This window comes from Manacus vitellinus, unplaced genomic scaffold (assembly GCF_001715985.3).
Source record: "Manacus vitellinus isolate BGI_N305 unplaced genomic scaffold, ASM171598v3 scaffold_7_pilon, whole genome shotgun sequence".
Classification (NCBI taxonomy): Eukaryota; Metazoa; Chordata; class Aves; order Passeriformes; family Pipridae; genus Manacus; species Manacus vitellinus.
The window spans coordinates 6,412,105-6,432,941 of record NW_021940813.1 but is presented as its reverse complement, the minus strand read 5'-3'; the positions used below and the strand labels follow the sequence as shown (position 1 = coordinate 6,432,941).

Genomic DNA, 20,837 nt, shown 5'->3' with positions numbered 1-20,837 from the left:
AGGGACATATTGAAATCTTCTCAATTCTGTCACATTTAGTGAGCTTCACAGTTCCTGTCAAAAACACTTCTGTGGTACGAAAACCAGACAAAAAGAAATATTAGACATAATGAAAGAGGAGTAATTTAGCCCTGATACCTGCAAAATCTCCCATCAAAAAGGTCATCTCCCTGATCAATCCAGGCAATGTCATACAGGTTCCTAAGTACCCAAAGACTTTGTCAACCAGAAACATCAATACTAAAGCCTTTAACTCTTACTTCTGTTAGAGAAGCTGATACATGAACTATTTATTTCTATTACAGTTTCTGCTGTTACTCTTACATCTTACATCTTACTCGTCACTTCTAGCAAAATTTGTCTATCATCCTCCGTCACTTGGCTGATGAAGGCCAACTCCACAGAGCTGGGGAGTATTTGAAATCCATATTGAAAATGTACAATTCAACAAATGAAACAAAATTAATCTTTTACAAAATGAACCCTTCTGCTCTTTGGTGAATCTTCTTAAAAGCATACTAACAAAATAATAAACTAGCAGTTAGTTGGTTGTTTGGGTTTTTGTTTGTTTTAATATTAAACTCCACATTTCTGGCTTCCTATTGATATTTTTCCTCCATAAATTCAAGCAATTCTTAGAACATCTTTGTCTCTCTGGAAGGTTTTGGTTAGTTATTGGACATTTTGAGGGGAATAGCTATTTCTTTCTTTCTTCCTTATTCAAAATCTCCTTTTGTACTGCATTCCGTAACCTGGCTCCATTTATGCTTTAATACAGGCAATGTGTGCAGAAAATGAAGACATCCTTAAAACTGCAAAGAAGCAACATACTCACTGCTCTGCCATTCCACAGGCTCAGCAAGTGTGTACATACAGAGCCTATATAACACCACACTAATTTGCTATACTGTGTTCTTTCAGAGTCCCACTTAACAAACCCACTATTCCTGTGATAGTTTGACCACTTTTTATTTGTAGAACAAAATTTCCACTCTGTGTGATGCTGTTTTCAACACTATTATGCCAGGAAATAGGCCTTTCCCCCCATCCCTCCAAATGTTAGTCTGTAACCTTTATTTTGTATTTATATGTAGACCATGTACGTGTTGAAATTTAAGGCAGCTATTGCCATTTATAATGTATTTCACCAGCTGACAATGGGGACTCTGTAGATGCCAGAGTGCTTGCTTTTGTTTTGTTGTTTGTTTGTTTTTTTTTTTCTTTTTGGAGGGGGGCATTATCTGAAATATGCTTTCTGGTGGTATGTTGCCCACAACAATGCTTTGCCAGCACTCCTGACTGCCACCGTGCTGTGGAGTCATTCAGACAAGGGCTCAGTTACTACGTGAAAGTCTTGCAAGCTGCCACAGAGGAAAACACTGTCACAATTCATAGTAAATGTCCTTGTGGGCTCTGGAATGTTAATGTGCTGCATACTGCAGAGAGGACAGGGCATCCAAATAGTTTCAAACTATTATAACAAGTTAAAAATTGCCCACTGGTAACTATTTAAAGGCCATTAGCTACTTTATATATATATATATATATATATAGTGCATGTATTCAGCTAGTAGAAATCTGGTACTACGTTGTTGGCCATAAAGGGAAAAGTTGGACAAGTTCTAAAAAGAGATCAAAGCCTGGGCCAGATCCTCAGATGAAGTCAAATGAGTTTTATTCACGCACATCAGCACAGGATATTTTATGGAGTTCAAAAGTCTTTGTGTCAGAGCAAGAGTTAAGTGACAAAGCACTACTGGTGTGACTGCAATTCTAACTGTTCTTGTCCAAAAATATTCAAGAAATTAGTTGAACTAAACACTAAAAAACAACTCATGACATGTTGAGTTCATGTGTCATCTCACTTCCTTACAAAATTTATACTCTTCTTAGCTACAGAAAAAAAGGAAACTTCACAAATAATAGATAATGACAGCAATGTATGCCCCTCTTTCACCTTTAAAAATGATTTATATATTCTCACAAGTAAGTTCACCTACAACCAGAAAAAAAATGTGTGGGTGAGAGTATTCTAATACGCGGTGTTTGTGGTTCCTATGGTTTTAGGATAAGACATTTGAGGATCTTCAAAAAGGATTTTTTTTCCTAAAGCTAAAAAAAGGAAAACAGCTAAGTAGTGCTTTTACTGAGGTCACAACCTTTAAGAGTAAAATATTTCATTTCCCTAACAATGAAAAATTCTGTGATTCTTCCTGCTGCCATCATTAATTTGGTAATGTTTTGTATTTCATATACATGTGCTGCATAGTAATAAGTTCCTTTCTAAACAAACAGGCTTAAACAGTGGAAAAAGACAACAAAAAAACTTTCAAGTTTTAAGTCTGAAGCCTGTAAGTGAGATGAATGGATAATAGGTTGCCCAGGACAGTAGAAAACTGAAAATATCTTATCAATTTTACACAAGTGTCATCTTGTGATTTACAGGTATTTTGGTGGGGGGTTTTGTTGTTTGGGGTTTTTTTTGGATAAATAATCCCATACTGTACCAAAAAAAAAATATCTTCTGGTCTCTTTGGTCACAAATAGAGGAAAAACTGAAAAAAGCACTAAGAACAATGGAGGATGTTGGATGAAAGGGAACTGAGAAAAACTATCAAAGAAAGAGTAAAGCAAAAAGGAATAAAACAGGCTTTATACAGACCATATGGATTAAGACCCACATATTTGTAATTCTGAAAAACAGAAATTAATGCTGGAAACATTTGCTGAACCGTATTTGCACTTTTTGTTTTAAAGGTCAAAGAGGTGTATAATGGTTTTGCAAAGAGAAAAAAGTTACTGTAATAAGGTCTGTTACTTACTATACTTGCTCTGTAACACTAAACCAAAGAGCAATGAACTGTACCTTTGAAAACTCTAAGGAATTGCCTTTTATAGCTGAAAGGTCAAATGAAAATTTGGAAGAACAGCTATTAAGTTACATGGTCTTTATGAATCGATGTATCGTTCACAGTTCGTCAGTGAATTTACAGGAAATTCTATGCTGAACAGAAGGTTTGTTCCCTTTTAGTATTTAAGTAGGAGAACTCAATCCCTTTGGCATATAATTCTCCCTCCCCAACACACACAGTCTTTCCAGTTTTTCCAGCATATTTCCTTGCTTTTGTATGTATCTGTACCTATTCAAAATGAACACAAGCCTATTTCATAAGTACTTTCCTATTCCTTTTGCAAGGCAGAAGCTGGCACAAGTGCAAGCTCACAGCAGAGCCGGGTTAGGGCGACTGGCAATTATGCAGTAGCTAGGTCCCAATCTTTATGTGTTTTGTGAAATCACTGTCAGTCCATGGGAAAGCTCTCTGGAGTTGAATGAGATGGTGGGAGGGGTGGCGTTAAAGGAGCTGCACTGAGAATGTCATCTATTTAAGCTGCGCTCAACACGTGGACATTTTGTCTAAGGCACATCATCCAGATACTGTTTCACTGTGCTGGCTGGCCAGAGACTGGTACACTCCCTTTCTGCCCAGACAGAGGAGCCTGGAAATCAGATATACCCACAAAGAAAGCTTTTCTACACTTGAACAGTGAACTCTTGGGATCTTCAATGTTGAATTCTATGAATTATTGCCTGACACACCCAAGAGGAGTTTCTCTGACCTTTGCCCGCTTCCTGTGCAAGGGATGTGAATGAAACAAAATGCTCCATACTTTCTACTTAAATCAGTGTTATGATGAGCTCTACCCAGCTCAGGGCTAGCTGGCAGATATTGTCCCCAGTCAGAGTCACAAGGACAAACCTCATTCACCATATCAGCTTTAGATCCTCCCTGGGAAATTCATAATGACGTAAAATAAGGTTTTTTCGAAGGAAATGCCTCACAGCAGTCACTGCTTAACCACTCGAGACCAAGTTTAAAATAGTTTATTTTTTGAGGAGAAAACCAAGGCAACTGCTGGGTTATTATGGCAAACACTGTAACTATCATTTCTGCTGAACAGGAATGTTGATCCATCTGGCTCATTAGAAGTCTATGCTCCAGTTAATCCAGGTCAAATCTGTTTTACTTCTGTGCAGTGGAAACTATTTTGAGAAGGCCTGTGCAATGCCCACAGATAGACACAAACAGCTATGCAGAGCTTGGAGCACAATTACTGTGCAACAACAAAAATAAAGAGCCTACTGCCTTATGTACCTTTAAATAACATGAATCTAAACATGTCAAGGCTCATTCTTGATTGCACTGTTGCGTTCAGAAATTATTGTTATTTCCATGTATCATCAAGAAGCAGTTCTAATGATTACAGGGGACTACAGTCTGAAACCTTTACACTGAGAGAATACCCAGCTAGGATGGTGACTCACTAAAATAAACAAAAAATAGAATGGGCATATTAGTACCAAGGGAGGGGTCGAGGAAAAAAACTCACACGTTGTTGGAAACAGAATAGTAAAATAAATAATACTTTCAAATAATAGATTTTTGATTCAACTGGTAAGTTACAGTTTTCAGTGGGCTGGTATTTTTGTAGCAAATCTGTGCAGCTATATCTCTATTCTAAATTGAATATGACTAGAACATTCTTTGTAAAGCAAACATAGAATTACCGAATAATATGGGTTGTGAGGGAGGCCATCTAATCCAACACTGTGCTCAAAGCAGGTCCCACTACAGAGCTAGATCGAGAAGCTCAGGGCTCTGTCCAATTGAGTTTTGAACCCCTCCATAGGAGGAGATTCTACAGTTCCTCTGGTGCTTAACTCGTGATACCCATGGTTAAAAAAAAAAAACATATTCCTAGTATCTTGTCAAAATTTTCATTCTAGAGAACTGTTTCACCCTTTCCCTCTACAGCCGTGCAAAGAGTCTGACAATTTTCTCCATAACTACCTATCAGGTAGCTGAAGAGAGCAATTAGATCCCTTCTTAGCCTTTTCATGGCTAAACAGTACAGTAGTTTTAATTTTCATCACTAGGTAGAATACAGTTTTGCACTAAGTAGAGTTCCCTACATTTTTGTAGCAACAGGATTTTAGGCCTTTCTCAATTTCTAATTAGCTATGGATCTAGCTGTAAGTAAAAGGATAAGAGCATCCTATATTCACATAACTTCTCTCTTAAACAAACTATATGCATGTTCACAGTATATTATATTCCTAAACTTCTATGGAATTACCTAAGTTCTCTAGAGATACCTGAAAGAACCTCAGAAATTGGTCAGGGAAACAACCAAGTTTTAGCCACAGAAACTGAGTTATGTAGCCTGCTATGCAATAATGAGGATAATACATTTGTGACACAGTTCTTGAAACCAGTCCCCAGATTTCGAATGGAGCCTGTCTGCATTACCAGGAAAAGGGAGAACCTACAATTAGCAAGTCCATAATTGAATCAGATGCTGATTGAGCTACACACAACCCCTGTGCAAATCTCCTGCAAGTTCAGTGTTCTAAATCAGGAAGATTGTTAATTGTGCAAATACCTTTTGAGCCATTTGTAGAATAGCTACAAAGAAGGTGGAAGGGCTTCTATCTTAGATCCAGAATGCTCTCTATTATTAAAGTATGTAATAGAAACATAGAGAAAGAGGGCAAAAGGAATGATATACCGCAGATATCTTACTGTCAAATTGCACAGAACAAGGAGAAAGCAAAAAAAAGATTTTCTTTGTTGGCTAAAGATGCCTCCAGAAGCCATCTCTAAAGCCCTGAATATGAATAGTTCTTCAAGGCACGGGAAATCCTGAAGTGGGCTGGAAAGGCCTGTAAGCCTCGTGCTCCAGCAGAGGTGCTGAATGGTAAAATTATTAAGGGTAAACTAGCGAATTCCCACAACTTGGCCCCAGTAGACTTGAGGGCTCCCAAGAGTCTGAAGGAACTTTAGTGCAGAGTTGCAAGAACCTAATGGGAGGCAAATAATAACAATTTAGAACAGACAGAGAGATCACCACTCTGCAAGCTCCAAGACGAGAAGGAGAGAGAATCGTCACAGACACCCTTCACAGTATGATTTAAGTCAAAGTTATCAAAAGAAATCTTTGAACACAGCATTGTTGCTCTCAACTTAGGCACATGAATAAATCAGAGAAGCTGCACTCAGTGAAGTTTAACGGAAAATGGTTGAGGGAAAAGGCTTGTAAGTTTATAAATATTTCATAGTATTTTAACACTGAAGGTGTTATACATTAAATATGAAAGCAGTACTGAATTTCCCACTTTCTTTAGTAATATACACCACACAATGTTTTCAAAACACTGGAAAATACAAGCATTTTTTTCCAAATATCACTGAAAGACTTTTTTCTCCTGGTTGAGAATGTGCATTAGGTACCCAGGAGAAATTTCTATTTTTCTCTATTAACTGTTTCCTAAATATCCAAGTAAATAGAAAAAAAAGAAAGACTGAAAACACAACAAAAGAAATTGAAGATCCCTAAGGAAAAGAGATAGGAGTTTTTGTCAAGGATCAAAAGGGGATTAAATATATACAGTCATTTAAGGGATCACTCTGGGAGAAGAGATTTACTGTAAACCAGAATTGCCTCACAGTTGAAGACACTGGAAGGTCTGCAAACCTAATATTGAGGAGCCATCAGACTTTCCCACCCTGTCACAGGGAGCACTTAGGTTATTTTTCTTGGCTCAAAGAATTTACACCACACAATGAGACTTATGTTCTTTGGAGATAAATGGTAAAGTACTATAGGTGACAACAGCCATTTTCATAGATCAAGAGGCAATATATCTATACCATGGAAATGAAATCCAGAGTAAGTCCTGCTTGTTGCCTTATGACTAAGGGTCCAGAGAGGAATTTTTTTTCTCCAGTTACGGTGTTAGTTTTCTAAAGCAGTAAGGGAATAAAATCCTTTCAGACAGGGTGAAGGGATTAGTGTATCTTGCTGGTGATTTGGGATCAAGACTGGCATTGTAATTGTGAGGATGGTTCTTAGCAGTAATGAGGAGGCTGTCTGAAAAATGGAAAAGAGGGATTCAATATCAGCAGCCACAGCAAACCATGTTACTACTTCAGAAGCTTCAAGTTCCTTACAATAAAGAAAGAGCATGAAGAAAAAGATTGAGTAGGACATTTACCACTGGTCCCCTCACATGTGGGCTAAGGCAACCGGGCCCAGTCCAACTTGCCCACCTTTTTGTTCCAAGCCGTAACAGGCTCCAAAACATCTTTTACTCTAACTACATAAAAACTGAATCTATTTTTTCTGGTGAAGTGGGAGGACGAGGGCAAAGAGACAACCATGACAAATAAATTAACCAAAGAGGGCCAGTGCCATTCAGCTGATGGAGCAGTTTGACACGATCGGTGCTGCCAAAACAATGGATAACAGGAGAAGTCCTGGAGGACCTCCAGCAGTCCGGCCCCACAAAAATGCAGCATTCCTCTTCCCTCCCTCAAGCCTCCAGTGAATACATCTCTGTTTCAAAAGTATGTGAGCCTGTCAGGCTGTGGCCTCAGCTCTAATCTGAGCAGCAGCTTCCAGCCTCTGGTGCACGAGGTGGACATGTCCTATCCCACACAGCCACCTCTGGCACAGAGACCTGAAGGCAGCACCAGGAAGAATACTGGTGTTGGTGTCTGAGCTTTAGTGAGAACAAACAAGCCCATAACAAGTCCTGCCTACCCATAAATGAGGCTAAAGATGTGTAATACAGATGTCCCAATGTGAGGTCTAAATTAACTTAGACTGTAATTGATTGGACCCATCACAATTTATGCATAACCTGTAATTTATGCCATGTCGCATCAACCAAGCATGTGATTTATTGTACACACAGAACAAGATGATTTAGATTATAGAGAGACATGCTGAAGTGACATACACCAGACCTGTCATGAAGGGAAGGAGAGGAGTACTGGAAAGGGCTCTGAGTGAGAAAACTGTGTTTGCTCATCCTTGCTATCACACTCCCTTCGTGAAAGCTGTAACTCCAGCAGCAAGGTCTAGCAAACCTACTTGCCAACCAATGTGAGAAGGCACAGTGACACAAAGATGCAGATTAGAAGTTAAGAGGGTTAAAATGAATTCCTATATCTGCTACTACTACTCAGATTTCTTTAGAGTTTTCTTCACCTTACATTCTCAGGCAAGCTCTTTCCAGGCATGCGTTATGATGGGAGAGGTCTATGGCTGCCATGTGTCCCAGATCTTTCCTTGAATCCTCTCCAGCTGTGTTCTGGCTGACTTCTTCCCTCCCTTTGCCCCACATCCCAGTGCAGCCTTCGCATTTCTGGTTTTACATCAGTTCCTGCTGCCTCCAACATCCCCTCCTCTTCAAGTAGGCACTAGTAACCACGAAATTTGTATCATCAGAATAAATTCTTGTAATAGTTCTGCAAGTACATAGATATGTTTCTTTTATTGTAAAAATGAGAAGATCTGAATGCATGAATAAATGATCATACAAACTGGAGGTCTAAGTGCATGTAGTTGCCTTGCCAGTGTTTGAATTGCATTGCCAACCAGCTCCTGTCCTGTCGGCTTCGATAAAGAAATCTTGTGGCAGAAAGGTTCTGTGCATAATGAGACCTGGGATACTAACTGCATTAGTTACAGAAAAAAGAGATTCACTGATTTACCGGTGCAATTCTGACTGGCTTACAGCACTGACATTTTTGTCTGTTAAAAATGATGATATTGTTAACATTTAGGGCTCCATAAGAAGGTTTCTCTGCATGAAGTCAGGCTTGAGTGTTACACTTAATCTGCAGTTACATTTTAAATTGCATTTATATTATAGCTTAATTGAAGTGTGCATATGATTTCCCACAAATAGTACTTTCAGCTGTTATACTGTATCAATAATAATTATAACGATTTATACATTCATTCCACTCAGATCGTGTGTGATATGCTTCAGAATAACTAGATCTTTTGACAACAGCTGTAGTAGCTAATAACTGTCACTACCATCACATGAGGTGCTTGAAGCTTCTTAAACACACCTCTAAGGACTCTTCCCTTTCTAGCAACATCTTTGATCATTTCCAGCTATGAGTTCAGCCCTGGCCACACCATAGCAACTTCCCTCCATACAGAAAATAATATGTTCTTGCTCTCTGCTTCCAGCTTAATTTCTGTATTCAAATTCATTGACCAAAAAATAACCAGGCCTTTGTTTACAGTGATTACAAATTCATAATCCCATCTTGGCCCCAGAATTTTGCACAACCTATAGGAAATTAATGTCCAATTAATGCTTGTAGGACCATTGATTGTGTTACATATCTACAAAGCAAACTGTTGACACATTTATTAATATTTCTGCATGCTGTAAATTATATGGTATAGGGAGTACATTGAAAACTTTTAGCATATTCCAAACTCGAGTACAACTCCCCAGGAACAGATCCTCACCAAAAAAAATCAACAAAAACCAGCCAACCAACCAACAACGACAACAACAAAACAACAAAAAACCCCAACAACCTTAAAAATGAAAAAAAAGTTCAGGGATTTTTACTGTGTAGAAAATAAAGAACTGAATCACCATAGATAAAAAAATAATTCCTAGTATTTATTAAGAAAAGGACTCGGGCAATTGCAGAGGCTTGTGCTGTTTCTGTGTGAGAAAGAAATAGTGGATTTCTAAAAGTAACATCCCATGACTGGCCACAGCTACGAGTACAGCTGTAGACCAAGAAATAGGCTCCAGTGGATGTAAATTAGAATAGAGAGCTTTATAATAAAACAAAATATAGACGATGCAAATTTGTATGCTGTAAAACTGAAATAGGATATTACTATCAAAGAAGTGAGATTAACATAAGGAATCCTGGAAGCTGTGACACACACTCCATGCATTTTCTTTCTGGCTCAAAAATCCTCTCTGTCTTAATGAAAAGCTGTTACAAAAAGTACATCTTATAAGTTTCCAAAAAGACTCCTCAGGTTTCCAATAGGTTCCCAACTGGGAGCCCTTTCCATTAGAATGGAACCAAATGACTTCTAAGTCAATATTTCAAATATCTCACTTCAAACATCTTGTGCTAAACTTCAGCATTTAATTGAGCAACAAATTCACATAATCACAGGATATGCTATTTAGCAGTTTAAAAAGCAGTTAATTCTTTCTTTGCTGCACTTTAACAAGTGAAAATACAATTAAAAATAGGGCGTATAACTTAGGTGGCATAAACAAATACGATCTGGCAAAATAATTAAATTTCTTATTACAAACACAGACTGTTTGTGGTTACTAGAAAATAATCACAAAGCATACTAAAATTACTATAATAACCAAAGATGATAACAAAAATTACCAAAACATAAGACAGATAAAAAGAAAGATGGAACATACAGAATTTATCTACATCTAAATGATTAAAGTGGCAAAATTCAGTACAGTTCTTCCATGAGAGAGACACACTGACTGTATACTCAATAACAGTATTCATTTGGAAGGGCTTACTTTTTAAAAGGCTTACTTTTATTTCTTTGATTTTAAATTAAGACATCCAAACTAAAATCTCAACATGCTTAAAACTAATTAAATTTTATTAATTTTTGCAATCAGAATAAATTTGCAACAAGTCTTCAAAATAACAACCATGTTTTCACAGAATATGGGTCAAATAATTTACACTATCACCTTAGACACTTTGCTAACTTCTAATTTTTAAACAACTTTCAAAAAATGTGCTGATACTACTGCAGGTTTAGTCTTTTATGTTTAATGGGTTTTGAACTTGTGTAGACTTTAAACAAATAATGGACATTCTACACTACATATTAATTTAATTAGATGGGCTTTACAGTAAAAGGATGTTCAGATGAGCTAGAGTTCAAACAAATATGTCCTGAAATACTAGCTCTAAATTGATTTGCGGGTGGTTTATAATATGGGCAACACAGCGAATATGGACAGTTTTGGTATTTGTGTGCGAGACCTGCCAAAAACTGGCATCGACAGAGACATGAGACACCCCAAATCTCTCTTTACAGTCACCTTCTGTACTAGTCAGAAAGGCTGCCAGCAAACAAAAGCACTGAGAGAGCTGGTCGAAGTCACTGCAAGATGACTATTGATTACTAGAGAAAGGCCTTTGTGATTGTGGGAGATTCTGGAGGAATGAGAAGAAAGCAAATGATGCTCATTTTCAAGAGGAGCAAGGAATAACTGGATAACCTAGGAAAGTGATGCAGCAAATCCTCTTAGAAAACTGTAAATCACCCTTGAAACTATTTCCTAATGTATGAAAGGCAAGACGGTGACTGGGAGTAGATAGCAGGGGTTTACAAAGGAAAATGGTGCCTGACAGCCTCTCATGAAGAGGTGAATGGCTCAGTGATGCAGGAGGGAGAGCAGTTGATGCTGTTTATCCTGACTTTACAAAGGCTTTCAACACTGTCTCCCACAACATTCCCATTAAAAAAAAACCCTGCATAGACTAAGCAAGTGGCTAGTGGGGTTTATTGGAAATGAACTGAACTGCTGGGCTCAAAGGCTGGAGCTCTACAAAGTCCAACTGGAGATCTGACAGGAGTCTTGTGAAGTTCAGGAAGGGGAAGTACAAAGCCCTGAGCAGAGGGAAGAACCACCACATGAACCAGTATAACCTGGGGACCTAACAGCTAGAAAACAGTTTTCCAAAAATGGATCTGGTGGACACCAAGCTGGGCATGAGTCATCAATATGCCCTTGCAGCAGAGAAGGCTGTTATCCTGGGATGCATTAGGCAGGCTGTTGCCAGCAGGATGGTCCTTCCTCTCTGCTGAACCTTCGTCAGACAAAGCTGGAAAACTGAGTCCAGTGCCCCAGTATGAGAGAGACACGGACATACTGGAGTGAGTCCATCAAGAGGCCACAAAGACAGGATTGAGTGATTGGACCACCTTTCAGGTGAGCAGAGGTTGAGCAAGCTGGGTCTGCTCAGCCTGGAACTGAGAAGACTCAGGGAGATTTTATCAATAGCTATAAATATTTGATGGGAGGGAGTAGGGAACACAGAGTCCAACTCTTTGGTGCACACTGGCAGGATGAGCGACAATGGGCATAAACTGAAGTAGAGGAAATTCCATAGAGACTTAAGAAGAAAAATAGATTACTGTGAGGATGGTCAGTTGCCAGAACACGCTGTGGAGTCTCCATCCTTGGAGATATTTAAAACCCAAGTTGACATTACCCTGAGCAACCTGCTCTTACTGACCCTGCTCTGAGCAGAGAGTTAGAGTTGATGATCTCCAGAGGCATCTTCCAGCCTCAGCTGGTCTGTGAGTCTGTGAAATTTCATCTGTTTATAGGCTGAGCAACAGTTTCTGGAAGCACTCCAAGACACACAGAACACCTCTTAGGAACTCATAGCCCCATCAAAAAAAGCCTCCATAGACTGACTTATTACACCAGGAAAAAATGAATTCCTTTGTTACTATTTAGGGCTAAGACATTTTTCACTTTCTAGATAAAAATTTACCAGATAAGAAGCAAATACATTTGGTGTCTAGAGTAGGCAGATTTAGGTAAAAAACTCTGTCCACATTTTGAACAAGTTCTTGTTCAAATCACATCCTTCCTTCAGTGAAGGGGAGGATTATTGGTCAAGTAAACTTTTGCCTGCAATATCTCAAGAGTAAAATGAATCAATTCAGCAGTAGCAGCAGCTGGGAAGAATTGGGAAACAACTGTTAAATCAGCTTAAGATAACATGCAAAAATTAGCAAGCCTTCTTGGGGAAGGAAAGGACTTATTTAAAGTAGTATAAGCAGTACAGCAATGGATGTGCATGACTCAGAGAAATGGTAAAATGGCAAAAGGACTAAACAGAAAACAAGAGAGCTGACAACAGTATTGGTAGAAAGAGTCTGGGCTTCACAATTCAGCTGCTATTCCCTAAGAAAAATAGGCTTGTCCTTACCAGATTAAAGATTAAAGGGTGAATGTTCACTGTCATTCAGTTTCTTTCAAAATATAAAATGTTTCCAATTTTGGTTTCCAGCTGTAACAGTTGAAAAACATTATTAAGTTAACGCCTGTGCTAAAACCAGCAGTAATTCTGAATTGATTCTGTAAAGACATGCCTTGTTTTGAACAGGAAATAGAGATGGACATCATAATCCAATAGATTCCTTTCCCAAGGCAAAAATGTGCCCCAACTTATGTTCTCTAAAACTTTACATCAATCAGGTAATCAAGACAGAAATACCATTTCACTTTTAATAGAGGAATTTGATATAACTAAGTACAGGTCTACTTATCTGCTTTCCAAAAAGCATCTTGATTCAAGCAACATCTTTCAAAGCTACACTACTATCACTGAGCCATTCTGTATGCACGGATACAGGGTATCATGGAACTTTAAACAGTTATGGAAAAAAAACCCCTAGATTTATGATAATTTCTTATATCTATAAAGCTTTTTGTTTACAATAAATGTCATACATTCTAGTGTTAGATAATTGCTCCTGGAATCCATCATTTATTTCACAGTTTTAAGTTTCCCTCCGTGCTCTTCTTAGAGCTTTCAGAGCTGATATATTTAATTATTAGGAAAAACAGAAAGGTCAGAATCAAGCTTACAACATGCTTGTCCTTTAGAGACTACTATAAAAGGAACTGTTCTCATGCTGGCGAGAAAACAAGAATTCCTTTTTGTGAAAAGTTACTTGGCTTCACCTTTGGTTTGCATTCAACATCCAGTGCAACTGAAATTTTCTCCTCTGTAAACAGAGTATAAGCAGAGCAAACACTTTAATCTGGATCTTCTGCATTTTTGGAGAGTGAGTAACCATCAGTCAATCAAGCATTTATAAATGTGACCTTAGAATTTGGTGTAAAAATATACTGATCTCTATTTTCAGCATCGTTTGCTGGGCTCGGAAGGGTGGGGCAGGGAGTAAATGTAAAATATGTACTAAATCACATGATAGGAAAAGGTCCACAGTAAATAAAGTCAAATGAATAAAAGAAATACTGTTGTATTCCTGAAGTCTAGTGGAAAATAATTTGGGGTTTCTAACAATCTTCACTAAAAGCAGCACAAAAAGCCACTAAACTGAGGTTTTTTTAATTAATAAGCCTGTACACACCACATCTGCAAGCTCACCATCAGACTATCACAAGTTGGTAACTTCTCAGTTTCCTCTTTTTCATTTTTATGAGCAGTTCCCCTTTTTAGTTGGGCAGGATCATGAGGTAGTCCCACCTGGATCTCTCTGCAGCAAGGAGCACCTCTGTCCTTCTTGCTTCCCTCAGACCCAAAGAGACTTTCTCATGTTTTCCTTTCTTATGAGTTCATCAGCTTTGGGATGAGTTAGACAGCCAGGAAGGGCTGGGGACTCATACCTTCTAAGCACAGGAATGTGACAGGATGGCTTTATGTCTAACAGCATTTTTCCTCGTATTGAAGAAATGAGCACAAATGTTTTGAGTTATTCCTATCCTCAGCATCAGCCATTTACATCAGAACGTGTCAACGGATCCTATCCTTATATCTACAGAACCCACCATCCAGGAAATTCATAAGGTGCTCTTTAGCACCTCCAATAATGCTACCTATATAATGTTATTAACTTTTTAGAAAATACAGTGCCTGCATTAATCTGGCACAAGCTCAGCAACAGCTAAGAAGATCTGAGGTTTGTTCAGAGAGAAACAATTCATGAACAGTCTTTTCCAAATAAAAACTTTAAAATACTGGGGAAAAAAAACCAAACATTGAGAGAACAAGGTGAAGGGAATCACAGAAGTGTTTGTGTGTGATGAGCACGGAGAGGCTTAGGAGAGAGGAGGACCTTTTTGTTATACACACCATCAGCAGAGCACAGGCTGTGTCAAAGTAGTAAGAGGTCTCACTGCAGAAATGTTTCTTATGAGAAGCTTGTACCTGGCTAAGACCAATAAAGAAATCTTTTTTTCTTTCATTCTTTTCTTTCGTCTCCCCCCTCCCACCCCTTGGTTTTTCTCCCCCTCTCCTGCCACTGCAGTACATGACCTTCACAAGAAAGCACTTTGACAACAGGCTACGAGCCTCCAAGGACTAGCACTGCTTTCTGAGAGAGAAAACTGTTGCCTCATTCGGAATCCAATCAAAACCTGAAAGTACCAAGTGAAAAATAAACCAAGGACATCATTATTCTGTTTCACTGTGATTTGGCTTGCCTTCAAATCTCATACCCTGTGTATCTGAAATAGCAGCAACGCCTCCATTATCTGGGCCTTCCAACACTTTAATCAAAGTATCTTTCAGAAAAAAAAGGCAGAGATGTCAAATTCCAATCACCCCTTAAATTCCTTCAATTCCCTGTGCTACACAACATTAAAACCCATGGATAATTTCCTGTAAAAACCAGTGTGCATGTGTGCAGACACTCAGCCACACGGGCGGGTGCCAATTTTAGAACATGGCAAACACCAGGGGGGTAACACAGGGAGGCTCCCCCACGGACATCCGTGCTCACGGCCATGCTCCTGCAGCCAGTGGAGCTGATTTTCACAAGTGACAACAACTTCTACACTTTATAAGAAATACAGGTTATTGTGCATCCAGCAGAGCAATGCCATGTGCCTAGTCCAGTGCATATTACTAAATTTTTACCCCTCTTCTTTCTAAGTGTATATAAAAAAATCAGATGCTGGTGTTTTTTTACTGGGACACTTCTGGAGGACAAGAAACATACAGTTTTCTCAGACTTTATTGACAGCCAGAGGAATTAAGTTGTTAAAAGAAATAGGCAAAAAAGGTTTAATTAGCCTGACTAAAACTCACTCTCTCTCTTATTCTGGGGTGCTCATAATACCACTAGGTCCCCCAGGACCTTTCAGAATCTATTAGCAAAGGCAAGGTAAGCAAAATGTGATATTCTGGATTCACTTTTAGGTCATCTCTACATACTGAAGATTATTTAGCTTTTTTTTTTTTTTTACAAAGCAATCCTCAAAACATTATATTACTTGATAGAAAAATACTGTAGGGGAAGAAAAAAATAAAAAAATCCCACCCTTGGGTCTAACATACTTCTATAATGTTTTCTATGAGGAAATTTTTACAACTGTATCTTTTTTTACTATTAAACTATGCTACTTTGTTCCTGTTGAAGATTATTATCTTTTAAAAGTGTTTCAAGAAAGAAATTCAGTATAAATATGACAACTGTTATCTTGTATGAACATATGCAAAATTACAAGAACATAGGCTTTTGCTCGCATAATACCATTTCTTTCTCCTACATATACTTGTGATACTTAAAAACTATATTTTGCCTTTCAGAATAAAAGTCTGCATATAACTGAAAAAATTATATAGATACCCATTATTTTAAAAATATAGAATGAGAGACAGAAAGGACCAGAAAACCTGCCAAACATCAGTCTCATGCTCTAAATAATACCCTAAAATTAAAATATGTCTTGCAAGAAGGACCAAGAAAGATTATGACTTTCTTAAAATGCAGTCTATCTCTGCCTCAAAACACACTATTAAGAATGTTCTGACTTGTTACACATGTGGCAAGCAAGCTAGAAGGGAAGTTTCAGTGGTCTCTGCAGCAAAGAGCAACTCCTTTGCTCCACATGTGCTTTTCTGGGAAGATGAAGGAGCTTGTTCCCTTGCGTGGCTCAGTTGGCAAGACATTCTGCAAAGCCACACTCCACTAACCATTATTTCTGCTTTCCACAAAGCTCAGTCTTTGATAAGGCACAATAATTTAAAATTCCCAATTCTGTTCTGCTTCCCCTGACAGTGATACAGTATTATCACAAGTGCATCCTCCTCGACAGCAATGTGATGCTATAAAGTTCCGCTAAATTTATCGAGGAGCCTTTTTCCAGCAGTTAGCTATAACACAGTACAATGGTTATCCTCCTAAATGATAATTAAGCTTTGGGGTAACATTTAATTGAAAATGTACTGTGAAAATCAACAAGTCAGCTTTTTCAAGTCAAGGCTGCTTGGTTCACAATACCTTTCAATGTGATTTTGTTTAACAGTAATCCATGACAAAAATATATGAATCTAATCCTGTTTCCCCTGGAGATCATTTGAAAACACTTAACCCTCTGGACAGTTCTGTGCTTTGAATAATTTCACAGTATTAGTCAAGGGTTAACCTTTTTCTACAAATATTGTACCTTTTCAGTAAGAAATAACATGATCTGATCAGTAACTATATTCTATTAGTAACATAATTGACTTGTTTCCTTAAAAAAAAAATTAAAAAAAATGAAAAATCAAGAGGGTTAATTTTCACAGGATCACCAATTATGTCTGTAACATGCCCTGTTCCTTGAATATCATCCCTTCATCAATAATCATGTTGAAAAGAGCCATGGGCAGCCTGGGGATGAGGGGGGATGGAGCAGACAGGATGAAGCACCCATCCTGCACTAGCTAGGAAGTAACTTTCCAAGCAGTTCTGTCCTCCCATCCAAGATCCAAAGAAATTTGTTGCCATCTTTTCCCTATCTCATTGAGTTGTCTTGAGCATCAGCAAATCATACAGCCTGACAGGAGCAGGCTGCCAACCCAGTGCTCCCCCCCAAGGGGGGGGGGTGTGTCACTGAGCTCATTTTGGAGGAGCTTCAGTGTGACTCCACACACACCTACTTAGAGTTTGTGACCAACAGCCGAACCCAGAGTGTATCTTTGAGTTCAGCTTCCTCCCAAGGGGATGCAGGGCACATCCTCTGGCACATGGACTGATGCACAGTCGTAAGCAAGGAATGTGACATCTGAGAATTCGCCTGAGAAACGCACTTCTGATCCGAGCTAAAACATGAACCTGGATGGACCTCTGCTACAGTACACCCATGGCCTCCTGTAAGAGACCCCTTGTGGCCACCAACTTTCAGGCAGGATTAGTTTCTTTTCCATGCTGGATGATTAATTCTATTTTTAGTCGCTACTTTGTGCAAATCCAAGCAGAGAAAGAGGATGCCTGTCTGTGACTGAAAGCTGAATTTGGTTCCACGTCAAAATAAGGACGCAGAAAGAGGATTATATCTACTAGAAGGAAGAAATAGAGCATATGATACTGAATCCCCTAGGGAGACTGGTTTCTGAGATGAAGTTTGCAGTAATCTCATCATAATTAAAACAAAATGAAATTTATGATATCTCATTTCCCTGCCACTTTATTCTTTAGGTGTCATTGTCAAAGACTCTGCAGAAATCTAGGAAGAGACAGCCTCTGCCCCAAGGAGTTTCCAGTCTAACTTAGGAAGAAGTAAACACTGAATAGCTCAGGAAAGAAAGTAAAGCCTTCGGCAATGAATAAATACCTTTGTGTTTTCACAAAGGTCATTCTCAGCAAAAGTGAGACAAAGCAGGGAATGGAGAACCTGTCTTTACTGCTGTGGCATGGAAGAGAACAGAACAGAAAAGGGAATAGGTGAATACAGAGGTGGATTGAGGGTTGAAGAGGGGACTTGAAGAGAAAGGATGTATTTAAAGAATAATGCAAAGGTGTAAGTGACCACTGTCACCTCCAAGAGCAAAAAAGTTTTCATCCAATAATAGAGAAAGAAGGAAAGGAAGCACAGACAACAAGTAGGAGAAGTGACACATACCGAAGGAAGGCTGTGGATAAATTTGAGAGCATTATTTTGGGCACACTTTGTCACAAAGCGCAGATATAGATTTTCCTTTTTTATTGAAATACAACTATAAAAATCCTTGACAATGTTATACAAAATTATATAAAGAAAAATGTCATGCTCTTTAAAAGAGTGAGGATACAGGTGAGAAAATCAATTCAACTAAATAATTCCAAAGAAGTGCTAGGACATCACCATTTCATTTTAGATATAAACATAGTTACATAACATGTAACTATACAAGTGATAGCAAGTTAACATAACATATAAGTGATTTAAAGGCTCTTATCATGAATGCTATTCATCTGCTAGATGCAACTCTGGTTTTCCATTCATATTTTATAGAAGCTCCAACAGAACTATTTTTTTGCTTTCTTTCACCCGCTACATCTTCAGAGTGCAATTACAACTTTTAAACTAAGCAGCAAATATCTTTCCTCCTTACTTAGTAAGCACCTGCCCAGCTTTCCTTGCAGCACTGTCTCTTCCTCAAGGCTGAAGACTAGAAATCTGGGCTGACACTGTGATTAGCTTGGAAATGGAGTATATAGAAAAATTAAGAAAACAAATTCTCTTTATTTCTCTCCAAAGAGGACTTGTGAAAATGGTTGGGCGCTGTGTGGGTTGCTCTAGAGTACATGATCTTCCTCTTGCTAACCAGGAATAAAATCCCTCAGGAGAAACCCACAACATTTCTTCTTCCCAACTGCATTCCCAATATTTTCAGAAGTCTAGTAAACTGTCTCATAATTATTTAATATGTGATAATGGTGATCTAATTATTCTACCTTACTTGAACTGCCAGAATGTGTCCAATAAGTAAAGGGTGCTATCACTGCAGGAGCTCTCTTAGGAGGACAAACCTGTCTAGAAAATTTTTAGCTTATCCAAGTCTTATTTATGGCACAAGAAAACACAGTTTGAGTTCATCTTGCATAAAGGGAAAGTGTATGGCAAAAGGCCACACCTGCACCTTGAAATTTTCTGGTTTAAGCTTCTTTCCTGTCAAACATAACAAAATGTAACATTATTTTTAGACTGTCTTCACTGCATGTTAGGGACCATGCAGTCCATTATATGTTATGGGGGTAAATGAGAGTGTGTATAGATTTCTCTGCCTCTTATGATCAGAAGATAGAGAAAAACAGACATTCTATTATTATAAAGACACAAGACTAAGCTGAAAGTGGAAGAGGCAAAATAGATTATAAATCAGGGGTCAGGGACCATCACAGATTATGTACAGACAACACTGACACTTCTTTTTTCACCAGCACAGTCTGTTCTGAGAGCCTGTGTGGGGAAGGAAGAAAGATCATCTGTGAGAATGGTAGATGGATTTTTGAGCTCCCTGTCATTCTTTCATTCTTGGCTCTCTTCAGTCTCCTACTCTTGTCATCCTCTGTTTTAATTCTTATTGCCCAGAAAGAGTAGTTCTATACCAACAAACAAGTGCAAGTCTGGAAAAGGTGCCTGTTTTTTTTCTGGAAAGTGCATGGGAGAGCTCAGCTGCTGCTCCCTTGGAACAAAACTGACAGCCCCTCATTTGGTTGATACCAGACAGCTCAGCAGCCAGAGAAGAACTCTCTTACTCTGTAAGTTAATATTAGGCAATGAAACTGCGTATGCCATTACAGTTCAAAGAAACTGATTACTCCTCTGATGTGTTGCCAAATTATTAGAATAATGACACTATTTTTTTTTTTCAAGTGTACTGGTGTGTCTTCTCAATTCTTTCTTTTTTAACCCTATGCTTTAATAACCGTTGAACTTCAGGAAGAAATGTTTTATTTTTATTCAAAGGCGATCTGGGTGCTATTTCAGGAGGACTTCTTTTATATATATATATAATGTACAGGATATTAGCCCCCTAACAGAGACAAAATAAAATCTCTTTATTTTCCCCCTCTGGTGTTATCCTCCTTTAGACTTGGAAAGTAAACATTTAAAAATGCATGCTGTTAGTGGGCTGTGTAGCACTACACTGCTCTGTCAAAGTGAATATTGTGATAAATTATGTCAGTCTGTTCATACTTACAATCATCTTCCACTTCCTCATACCAAAGCATGTGAGCAGACATGAAATCTCTCCACAAAACAGAGGAAAAAGAAAACAACAGCAAAATATTTCTTGGCAAAGTGTATCCCAACTTTGCTGCTCCAGTGGCTTTTGCTGAATTAGGCTTGTCCCTGCATAATGCCAGAAGTGTCCCCGCACAAGCCCCAGCAGCTCTGCAGAGGAGAGGGCAGGAATCCCCCGGGTGGAATGCCGCTCTGGGCTGGCTGCCGGCAGGGTCTGCGGCGTCCCGAGCAGGGAGAGGCAGGGATC

The 20,837-nt window shown here is 38.6% G+C and overlaps 1 protein-coding gene across 7 annotated transcripts in view; it reads right to left on the bottom strand.

Moving 5' to 3' along the window:
• DMD (dystrophin) overlaps nt 1-20,561 on the bottom strand; it is a 991,087-nt gene extending 970,526 nt beyond the window's left edge. For all 7 annotated transcript variants that reach the window (XM_018084043.3, XM_018084032.3, XM_018084034.3 and 4 more), the window contains exon 1: nt 20,547-20,561. The gene's annotated coding sequence lies outside the window, so the exon portion shown is untranslated. The remainder of the gene's footprint in view (nt 1-20,546) is intronic.
• Nucleotides 20,562-20,837: the final 276 nt, after the last annotated feature.